Here is a 12,391-nt window from a genome sequence, read left to right on the forward strand (position 1 = left end):
CGCTTTCTGTCTCTATGTCTCTCTCTGTCTGGCGAGCACACACGCCTTACAGGGAAAATCTCTCCAAAAAAAAAAAAAAAAAAGCCATGCATGGATTTCAAAAAATGTTTGCATCAACATGAATTTGTACTTACATCCTATTGTTCAGCCTTGTGCTTGGTGATCTTAGGCTGGTTCCTGAAAACCCAGGACTTCCTGCTGCAGCAAAATAGCCAGGTTTATTCAGTCTAGATAATGCTTTCACTTATCTGGAGACCCAAGTTGTGAGCCTCAACTGGAACTGCAAAAGTTGAATGTTAGAAGAGGCCAGTCAAAATTTTAAACTAAATGAAGACAGAACTTGGCACAAAAGTGCCAAGTATTTACTTCTATGAAAAATTTTCATGCCCTCAAATAATTTATCACCATTTTATTTCTAAAACTCGTTTTATTATATCTCGTTAGTTACTTAACTCCAAGTTAAATATTATGTTAAGCACAGTATAAAAACAGGCTCCTAGTAAGTATTAGTGAATGAATTAATTAACAGATAGCAAGCTGGCCCTGTTGTGTAGCAGTTAAGTGCTGTCTATGTCAAGTGCATAGACTCCATCATGGTTGACCAAAATGGGTTCAAATCCTGACCCTGGCAGTTTTAAAAACAAGTGAGGAATGTATGTGTGCATGTCCCAAATCCTGATGGATCAAGAAATAGAGAAAAAAGGATTGTAGTGTGACCATTGGGGAGTGCCTTCTCTTTCTATCTCTTTCTCTGGTAAACACTTGCCCTCTCTGGCAATTAAAAAACACTTCTAAATAAATTAAAATTTTAAAAACAATGAAAATTAATGACTTTACTTTTGAAAAGTTATTTAGGCTCTAACATTATAGATAATTTGGTATATACACTATCATTTGTACAGACCCCTTAATACCTTGAGGTGATATAATTCTTACTATTAAGTGGATGGAAAAGTCATGATGTGCTTTTTTTTTTTTTTTTTGGAGAGGTTTTTGCTATAGGGCGCGTGCGCTCACCAGACAGACAGAGACATAGAGACAGAAAGCGAGAAATCACCCCCCAGGGGGGATGGCAATGCTGCAATCCCTTCTCCTCCATTTTCCTCTCAGGATCTTGGGCACGCATGCACACGCGCCCAGCGTGAGGGTTAAGCCACTGGGTCCGGGACGCGAACCACGGTCAACTACGTGGGAGTCCAGCGACATAGCCATTACGCTAACTGCTGGTCCCATGATGTGTTTTTTTAATAGAAAAACTATGTTATAACTTTTCCAGACAACCCAATATTATAAGTTTTACTTCGTCAAATTTGATCCAAGATAAACTTCATAAAAAGCAAATTGCTTTTGTTTCTAAAATATATTCCAATGTCAGGGTACAATTCTGACACAGTGTAATTCAAGTTGATTATTTGTGCATTTAAGAAATGTGTTATAAGAGCCAGTAGGTGGCATGGTCATTAAGGCACTGGACTCCACATGGCCGACCATGGTTTGAGTCCCAGACATGGCAGCTTGGTTTCTTGCTCTCTTTCTTCCTCTCTTTGTCTCTCTCTGGTGAGTGTAGATGTCTTATAGAAAAATTAAAAATAATAATAAATAATAGTAAATAAATACATTTAAATGAATAATTCTTAAAAAGAAAAAAAGAAATGTGTTACAGTCACTTCACAGCATTTCAAAAAGTCGAATGAGTTGGTGGTGTAAATATTTCCCCATGGGAACTGTAGACAATCAAAAGAAAAGACATGATCGACTGATATGAACTCCAGCTAACTGAAGTGGTACGGAGACAACCAGATGTTCTCAGCTGAATCATGCCCACAGATGCTATTGCTTTATTATTCTTTAATCTAGGGATTCCCTTGGTTGGCTAACTTGGTGACATTTGAGGGTTTCAAATAAGCTTGCCTCTCTTCTGTTACATACTTTGTAAAGAGCTCTTGTCTAAAGGGAGCTTGCCTCCTGCCCTGGAAATGTTTTCAAGGGAGTTATCAGGGCTGTTTGTTTTTTTCTACCCTTGGGTGTGGTCTTCCATGAGGTCAGAAGAATGGAATGTGAGTGACTACAGATGACAATGAAGCTATTTCCACAGCTGGCTGCAGAGAGTGGGCAGTCCTTCACAGATGAGCTAGTGTGTGGAGGTAGATGATACAAAACATCTGTTACCAAGGGAAAAAGCGAAAACAACGTGCCTTTGAAGATCGCCCTTTAATGATGAGGTGGGGGGTTCTGTCTCCATGATGGTAATGAAAGTTGTAGTTGTTGGCAGGCAGATGGCTTCAGGCTTGCTCTTGCATGAAAGAAAGCAAAGTTTATGTTGAAAACCTCCCATGTTGGTCAAATCGCCTGATTTTGCTGAACATTCATTTTGTTGCCTCTCCTACTCATAATCAATAAGAAAGAGAGTGCTTAGAGAAAAAAGGCGAGAGAAAAAAACAGAGGGGAAAACTGGTTCTGAATATTTTTCCCTTAAATAACTTACATACATATAATTTTAGCTGGTGGCCGAGAGGTCAGTAAAAGCACTTTTGCAAGAAGATTACTTTAATGTCTTTGCAACTCCATGTTATTTTTTTATAGAGGTTTTGAAAGGTAATCTAAAAATGGTATGTCATTGAAGCTACATGGTATTCAACACCTCAAAATTTGAATAGCAGCTAGGAGACCATATATATTTTTAAAGAGCTACAGGAAATAACGAAAATATCTTAGTGAACTCTTTTCAATAGAATGATGTTAGTTTAGTTTCTCATCCCATCTACCTTTGAAAATAAATCAAAACCAAAGAAATTAGCATGTATTTTGTCTCATGGACTTGCTAGAGAAAGACCTCTTTATAACAGACTAAAATAGTAGCAAATAAATGCTTAGTATTATTGGATAATAAACTTCTAGGGATACTATTACATAACTCAATGGGTACTAATGTCACTTCTGTCACTCGGACCACATCGTTCTCCTTGGAGAACAAATGGTCGGTCACCACTGCTGCAAACTGTGGAACTGTACCCCTTTGTCACCTCTGGGCCCGCAAAACCAATGCCACATCCCCTGCTCATTTTTTATGCTATACCACCCTTGAATCGAATTCCTTTGCAGTTGCTTCTGATAAAAAATCACAGATCTGTATCTAATAGCAAGGAAGTCTAGGACATAGAGAGGAATTGGGGGGTCATTTTTAGATTTAGTTGTTGTTTTTTTCTTTTTTATTTCTACATTTAAAAGGCAGGATTTACATTGTAGGGAACAAATAACATATAGAGAGCATCTCAAAAAATAAGCGTCTACAGCCATAAATGACAGAGGTACACCACAGGAAGCAATTTGGTTGATTGTAACGTGAGATCGTAGAGGAAGAGAGCTAATTTGGAGACACTTATGATGTTGTGTTGACTAGACCTGACCATGAGTTGTCAGAAGTGATGCCAGAGGAGATGGCAGATGATCTAGAAGCTTCTGTATTATTTCAAGACCCAAACAGGGGAGAAAGAACATGCTCTGAAATCAACAGAGAAAGCGCTTAACCACAACGCGACATCATTGCTTTGAGGTGCCTGAGAGCTTAGACTTAGTGAGCAGTTGGAAATTTGAGTTGGGAGTTCAGGGCAAAGGTCACAGCAAGAAAGACAGTTTAAGAACTTTAATTTTTAAGCAACTTTTAGCATTTTTGATTAATTTCATAAGGTCCTACCAAGTGGCAAAGGATGGGAATTCTAACACCTTATAGACCCCTTGCATGTCAGGTAAATAAAGTTAACCAAAGTGTTTAGATGCTGACTTAACTGTTTTGCAAGGCATAAGCAGCACTAACACTTGTTACAGCTATGTCTAACTCACTGGTGAAGCACACAGTATTATTTGGAAAGATCAGAAGTTTCCGTGTGAGGATTGCCATGAAAATATGTCAAAGGAAAGGAAAGAGAATATATAATTTTTTTGTACAGAAGAGTTTATGGATAAAAATGTGGCAATCAGACTAGCTTGTGGCCTGGTGGTTATATTCACTGGATCCCACATGGTCAATCGTGCTGTTTGAGTCCCAGACCTGGCAACTCAAGAAACATGCCAGGAGCATGTGCGTGTGTGCCCAAAATCCTGAAAGGAAGGAGAAAGGGAAGAGGAGGGATTGTGGCATGACTGTTCTCCACACCATGCATGGTGCTTTCTCTCTCTCTCTTTCTCTCTCTCTCTCTCGATCTATCTCTCACTGTGTTTCCCCTCTCATTCTCATGCCCTCTGGCAAAAAAAAAAAAAAAAAAAAAAAAGTAGAAATCCTGTGGCGATAATTGAGGAACTAAACTAAGTATTATTAGCTATTCATGAATGTAACAAGGAGGCATATTAATTTTACCAAGATTATTTCAAGCCATCTGGCATTCAAGGCAAGAGCTAAAAAGGGAATCAACAAAATGATTTTAAAAAATCAAAACAAGAGCTCCTTTTGAAGTGATATAATAGAAAATGTATTCAAATAGGACTGTGGCAGACATAAAATAGTTAACTTTCTTTTTATTATTATTTTTTTTCTTGCCCGAGGGTGCATGTGCTTACTGGAGAGAGACAGATAGACAGGGAAAGTGAGAAAGCATTCCCCATGGGTCAGGGTCATGCCCAAAACCCTTCTCCTCCATTTTTCCCCTCCTTTCAAAATTTTGGATATACACACACATGTGTTCTTCATGCTGCCAGGTCTGGGACTCAAACTGCATGGTCTGCCATGAGGAATCCAGCTGCCTTAACCACCACGCCATGGACTAGCTGGAAATTCTTCATGTTTACAGTGAATTTTCCTCATCCAAGACCTTGTAGCTGCAGACTCTGATTCAGTGGGGTTGGGGTACCCTGAGGTTCTGCAGGAAGCCCCTAGATGATGCTATCCTGGGACACATTAAGGAACAAGGTACTAGAGAGTTTAAGACCATTCTATTAAACTAAGAAAAGTTTCACGTTATTCATGTGATATTGCTGTTTAGGAGAAATGACAAAACAGTCTGAGCAGAAGAAGCCGTGCAACTAAGTTTCTGGCACAAATCCTCCAACAGATAGGACACTCTGGAGATAGAAGGATAACACTGGCTTTCATCTCACCCCCTGGACAGCTTTATGGCTATTCACTGACATATGGAAGGCTTCAGAATGTATCTCGGATGGATGCTCACCTAATGTCTTACGATAGGATACACGCATCCCACCTGGGTGTATTTTACCCCCACGTTGGATTATAAACACTATCTTAATAGGTTATATACTAAGTCTGAGGCATGTTATACCATAATGCTAATCAAAAGTGTACATTAAAGGGGGTAAATTAGTTCTTTAATAGGGTTGTGACTTCACACCTCTAGATCTGGGTGAGTTGCCAGCTCTAACCAGGCACATTTCTAAAAGTGTCCTAAAGGAAAAAAAAAAAAAAAGAAATAGCCCAGAAATGTCCTCAATGGGACCACAAAATAAAGTGCATTTTGTAGCAAATTGCAAGACAAGGAATAGCTACTTTTCTAGTAATCACCAGGACTGAGGTGCCTTGTGACATATTTAGGCAATTTGTGCTATAAACAATGGCCTTAAGTAAGATAACAGGCAGCTTTTCCTCTTGATCACCCCTGTGGTTTGAGAAAATGATTTCCCAGGCCCATTCACCAATCGGATCCTGCAAGACCTTGGAAATGATTTGCAACAGGGGTCCTTTGGCCTATTTGTCAGGAAGGATAAGTTTTTAATGAGAAGCTTTATGACAGCTCACAGTCCTGAGTGTTAGTTAAAGCCAGATAAACATTTTACCAGACCAAAGACGAGACCCATATATATTCAGACATCTGCTGAGAACCCTGTTTGCCTTATCATTTGGAAGACTACTGACCTGGAACACCCATCTGATGTGCATTTGAAACTCCGTATTATTGAGAATCTACTTGGAGAGTTAGAAAGCGATTGTGGTACAAGTGAATAAAGCATTTCTTCTCTTCTTGCATGGCAAGGTTTGACAAGAATCTAAGGCCAATAGGTGACTATTAAAACAGTTGTGGCACCAGAAAGCCCTCAAAAAAAGTGCGAGCTGCCTTTGTAGCCATGCCTATTGGCTCTGAGATGTAAAGGAGATTATGCAGCATTCAATCAGTTATATGTAACACTTCCACAGAATGGAAATCCTGTCGCAAAGTCCTGTGTTAAACTTCTTTGGGTAGTGTGAGCTCTCTGAAGCTCTGAAACGCTCAAGAAAATGCTAAGAAGGTCAAGCTGGCAGTGGTCAGACAGGGCACTTTTAAGGAAAGGAGAGAAAAATGGATGGGTGGACCTTTTGAGTCCATCCTTTCATCCAGAGAATGCTTGCTGGGATCTGCAGATGGTGTATATAATGCTTATGTCCCTGGACTCCAACATAGCCCAGCATGGTTTGAGTCCTAGACCCAGCAGCTTAAAACTCACAGTGGACATATGTGCATGCATGCCCAAGATCCCGAGAGGAGAATGGAGAAGAGATTGCGGTGTGGCCATTCCTCCTAGGGGGTGATTTTCTTGCTTTCTGTCTCTCTGTCTATCCAGGGAGTGCATGCATGAGCTCTGTAGCAAAAAATGTTTCTCTAAACCAAAAAAAAAAAAAAGAGAGAGAGAGAGAGAGAGAGAGAAAATGCTTGCTATTTTCATTAAATCCTCTTGTCCAGTTTGAACATGAAGCTGCTGTGATTGTCTCAAATTTCACCGAAGTCTTGAGAACCCTGGCTGATGAGCAAGTGCCATTCATTCCCTCATTTAGACATTCAGCACCATTAACTGAGATCCTGTTTCATTAAAGACGCCATGCTAGGCTTCAGGACCACTGCACAATAAATTCACAAAGTGTTGCCAGTCTTGCTAGTGAGCTTAGAATCATGGGAGAAGTAAACTATGATCATGATTAAGGTATGTGCCAAATGTCGAGACAGAAGACAGGAGCCAATCATCAACAGCCTGAGTCAATCATCAGAGCTATCCTCCAGAACATGGCAATTGATAAGAATGAGAGGACACGCGAGAACCTGCCAGAGATGTTGGCACTCCTGGCCGACACCAATGGTGAAGGTGTCAGAGGATGACATACAGCACAGTGTGGTGGAGGAGAGGCTTCCTAGGAATGGTGTTGGGGAATCAGGCTGGAGGGACCACGTGTGCTATGCTAATAAGGCCATCCTAGATCTGCCTGTAGGCATGAAGAGAATGTAAAACAGAGTAGGAAAGTGTGTGCTTAAGGGGGATCCTACTGTTCATTCATTCTCCATGGCTTCTGAGTAGGGTGAGCAAGAATGGAAAACGTTTTGATCCCATCACTGAATTACCCTGTCTAGATTTATACTCTTCCTTATACTCTGCATCTGTATATTTATACTCTGCGTTAAACTTACAACAGTGGTTGGTTTAGCAGTACAACTGTCTTAAAACACAACATTTCCATGATAAATCGGCATTTTTCAGGATGCTTACTTTGACTGTAAAAATAAGATTAAGGCTAGATTTTGGAAGAGAGGATAGCTTAACATAGTGTTCCTACTCCTTGGGACAAAAAATAAAAAATGGAGCCTTTTTGTCTTTAAAGTAATGGGTTTTTGCAAAAGGCATGATGTATTTTTTTCTGTTTTTCCATGTAAAAATTTGTTATGACTTTTCCAACAATCCAGTATTTCTGGCTATCATTTGTATGGTAGGAAAAAAAGTGTTAGAAACTATTTGTCATCTCTTCAATATTATTTTCTATTATGTAATGTATGTTGTCTGTCGAGATCGAGGGTTTTCTTCTTAACACGTGATGATCTATATTCTGACTACCCATTTGCTTGGTAAATGTCGCAGTTTAATGATCTTTTGTCTTTGGGTTTTGTTTTGTTTTGTTTTGTTTTTGATCTTTTTATATGATTTTTGAAGTGTGTGACACATCTGTGTGGAGAAGGCATATGCTACAGGGGCCCCATGAGGCGAAGACAAAGGACTGAGCTACACTATTTGTCTTTAAAAATAGGCGAACTCCATCACATCATCATGGACTTCTGTGGCACACTTGTTTGTGGGTGGTACACATCCCCAGCTGAGAGACACCCGTTCGTTATGTGATGAGAATTAGATACTGATAAACGCAAGTTCACCATTTGTGTTAGAGCTTTCAGAAGCTCAATGGAAAGTCCCTAGGATCTTTCTAAGAATGATTCATATTTCTATTGGTTTAACAAATATAAAATCCTTAAGATCAAACCTAGAAGGAAAAGAGCATGTAATTCACCTCCATAATGAAATTTATGTTATAATTTTAATAGGATTGATTCTGGTTTCTTTCTTTCTTTTTTTGAGAGGTTTTTGCTATAGGGCACGTACGCTCACCAGAAAGACAAACAGAGAGAGACAGAGAGACAGAAAGCAAGAAATCACCCCCCCGCCCCGGGAGATGGCCACACCGCAATCCCTTCTCCTCCATTTTCCTTTCGGGATCCTGGGCATGCACGCACACGTGCCTGGCTTGAGTTTAAGCCATTGGGTCTGGGACTTGAACGGCAGTTGACTACATGGGAGCCCAGCGACAGCCATTACGCCAACTGCTGGTCCCAATAGGATTGATTCTTATACATAGGCATTCAAATTTAATGACAAAAGTACCAAGTATTCTATTATTGCACATTCAGTTTTCAAAATCCTTTATCAATGGGCCAAAAAGTCTCAAACTTTCAATTCCTCCTTAATAATGTTAGACATTTAAAAACCACTTTGCTCTCTTGGGAATCTAAAGAAGTTTGTTGAAAATGCCAAAAGCTACTGCTAAACATGTTTCTTCAGTGTTAGACACAAAGGCAGAAAAATGTATTGAGAATCCTAATTATTTGTGTACGTGCTTTGGTAAGAAATAGTTATATCTGACATATTTACATGATAGTCTCATTCAATAAGACACTATTGCATTAATAAATAATTAACTGATAATTGAAACCATTACTCACAGTTGAATAAGCAGGGTATATAATTACAATGTTTTTAAGTTTGTTTATTTATTTCTTCCATGAGACAGAGAGAACTTGAGACAGACAGACATTTCCCAATAGGGTCTTCACACTTCAAAAAGCAATCCAAAATTTAAAATGTTTGATCTGGGACCAGCAGATGACATAATGGTTAAGTCACTGGACTCCCACATAGTAGTCTGCAGTTCGAGCCCCAGACCTGGTGGCTTAAAACTCATGCTGGGTGTGGGTGTGTGCATGCCCAAAATCCTGGAGAAAAGAATGGAGGGAAAGGGATTGCACCTCCCTGGGAGATGATTTCTCACTTTCTCTCTGTCTCTCCCATGAGCGCACATGCCCTATAGCAAAAATCTCTCTCTCAAAAAAAAAATTAGGTTGATTTAAGAGTAGGAAAAAAGATGTATTTTTATAACTAGCAGGTATTTATTCACTAGGCAAACTATACTGGCCTTATAGCAATGGAAAAATGTTTGTCTTTTGAACATTGTGTCCCTCGCCCATAAACATGTCTCCTGCAGTTGTCCAAACTGTATGTCAGTGAGATTTAATCCTGTCCAAGCTTGAAAAGAGAAACCTAATACAAGTCAGCTACATTTTGTAAATAAATAGCAAAACATATTCATATATTAAATGAAGTTAATATATTAAATGTAAAAAATAACCAATTAGCCATTGAAAGTCATGTAACAGTCTCGTTTCCCTTTATTGCTCAGTTGTAGAACTTAGACCATTGATTTAGATGCCAGGTTTTTAAGAAATTGGTTTAGGCACAGCTGCAGTGGAAGAAGCAATTAGGGAGTGCTGCAGGGTGCTGGAGTCACATGGGAGGCCCTGGTTTTAGGCTCTAGATTGGCTTGAACATACCGAGCATGATCCAGGCTGGTCAGAAGGTCAGTGGGAGATTGGGACATGGAGAGACCCTGTCAAGGATACCTATTTTTTAGTTTGTTTGTTTTGTTTTGTTTTGTTTTTCTCTCTCGTTCTCTCTCTCATGAAAAATTAAATAAACTTTAAAAATTAAATTTAAAAAGTTGATTTATTGAATTGTCGCAAAAGTCATGACTCATTTTTTTGAAGAGTAAAGCTTTTTAAAATTTTTTTAAAGAATTATTTACTTAATTTTTGTTTATTAATTTATTTTTAATTTGACCAGAGAGAGAGAGACACACACACACACAGAGAAAGTAAATGAAAAAGCAAGCTACCAGGTCCAGAACTCAAACCGTGGTCGGCCATGTGGGAGCGTCCAGCGCCCTAGCCACCATGCTACCTGCTCGTTCCCATGACTCACTTTTGCATAGGGAAAATATGTCATGACTTTTCCGACAACCCAGTAGATTGTAAATCAGTATAAACAGGTTGATCATAGCGCCTAAGATTTGCAGTAAATTGCAGGGAAGAGAGAGTGGATGAATACTGTGTTCCGTTTTCTACTTCCTGCAGTTCCAGATTCTTTCTCAGTTTGTTTAGATGGAGTATATTGATGTATTTTCCAGGGTTTCTGAATCTCAGAGGTAATGGCATTTTTGGGTAATATGTCTTTGTTGTAGGGAGCTGTCCTATGTAGGATGTTTAGCCACATCAATGACCTCTACCTTCTAGGTGCCAATAGCACCCCTTCCTCCATCATGACAGTCAAAAAGGTCCCCAGACTTTGCAGAATTGTTTCCAGTGGAGAACCTCTGTTACATGCACACACACAAATGTTTATTTTAATTTTTATTAATTGGACAGAAGTTGGCATTTGCACAGGGTGTCCTTGTGATCTTTCTGCCCCAGCCTTCCGGTTAGTTACGACCACATGTTTTGTAACCATACTTGGCCTGTTTAGGTTGGGATGGGAATTGAACCTGGGCCATTCAGTCCCAGCCATCACATGCAGCAGAGCCCGCCCACTCATGCCACTGTGGCTAGGCCACAAATACTTTCTATTTTCATGATTTTCACTCACAGTGGTGAGCAACGCAAATGGGATTTCAACCCTTTCGGAATTAACCATCTACATCAGATACATTGGTATATGTTAACCATTTTTCATTTATCTGAGCAATTAATGGACGGATATATATGAAATTAATTTACAAAGACAAGTCTGAGTATCTACGAAAAACAATTCTTTTTTAAAAGGAACTGCAAAAGTTGTGTAAACTGGTATTTGCCTTCTTGAAAAGAATAATACAGAAAGAAGCAATTAGTAGGTAACAAAGAAGCATAAGGGAGTTAGTACTAAAATTGAGTTCTAGGGGCAGTGTGGCTTCTGGTTTACCATGGTCATTCATCCTCCGGTATGTAGCAGAGATCTTACGAAATACTTCTAAAGTTGAAGGCCACCACCTTGGTCATAGCTATCTGGATTTCAAACATAATTTTTTACAGTCACACTGCCCCCTCCAAGCGGGTTAGAAATTTGTCAGGGACGCTGAGGATTAATGATGTTCCTAGGGACAGAAACCTTTCTTGAGCTTTTTCTTCCTTTCCCTAAAGCAGCTCTCCTTAAACTCCACCCCAGACAAACCCCCTAAAAAACCATGCTGATATAAACAAATGAAACATTAAACATGTATACGTATACCACAATGGAGCTGGCAGGTGGCGTGCTGATTAAGGGTGCTGGAATCCTACGTGGACAATCGCGGTTTGAGTCCTGAACCTGGCAGCTTACTTTCTCTTTTTTTCTCTCATTCTGTCTCTTTCTGGTCAAATTAAAAATAAATAAAGTTAAATGAAAAAAAAAAAGAAATGTTGCACACTAATATTGTATGACACTGCATTTAGATAGGTATTCCCAAGTTCAATGAAATACTCATATTCTCTTCACATTCTAAATCAGTGTTGGAAAGTCATTTACACTAACTACTTTCTTTGTAAGCCCTTACAGTCTTCTACATTCCCTTTTATATTTGTTAAAATCAGTTTAGAGTACACATGCTCAACTCGATATTCATTCTAGAAATATTGAAACTGACAGTAAGTAAAAAAAAAAAAAAAATAGGGCAGATGGGAAAGTAGAATAATGCCCTAACTCATACTTTAAAATGTCATGTTGGAGGCTAGCACGTGGCGTGGTGGTTGAGGTGCTGGACTCCCACGTGGTTGACTCTGGTTCGAGTCCTGGACCCGATGGCTTGAAAAATCATTCTGACTACTGGTGCATGTGTGCCCAAAATTCTGAGAGGAGAAAGGAGAAGACAGGAATCTTACTTTCCCTCTCTCTGTCTCTCTTTGTCTCTCTCTGGAGAGTGCACACACCCTATGGCAAAAACCTTAAACAAAAAAAGTCACATTGAATGCTCACTATTAGAAAGTACCATATATACATATTTTTTAAAGAATTATTTATTTACTTTTATTCATTCATTTTATTTTTAATTTGACCAGAGAGATACATATATAGAGAGAAATAGGGAAAG

General features: G+C 39.2%; 1 protein-coding gene across 6 annotated transcripts in view; it reads left to right on the plus strand.

Annotated features, from left to right (window-relative positions):
- RBMS3 (RNA binding motif single stranded interacting protein 3) overlaps positions 1-12,391 on the plus strand; it is a 638,647-nt gene that overhangs the window by 549,990 nt on the left and 76,266 nt on the right. The window lies entirely within an intron of this gene.

The sequence above is a fragment of the Tupaia chinensis genome, unplaced genomic scaffold (genome assembly GCF_000334495.1).
Source record: "Tupaia chinensis unplaced genomic scaffold, TupChi_1.0 Scaffold000617_1, whole genome shotgun sequence".
In the NCBI taxonomy this organism is placed as follows: domain Eukaryota; kingdom Metazoa; phylum Chordata; class Mammalia; order Scandentia; family Tupaiidae; genus Tupaia; species Tupaia belangeri.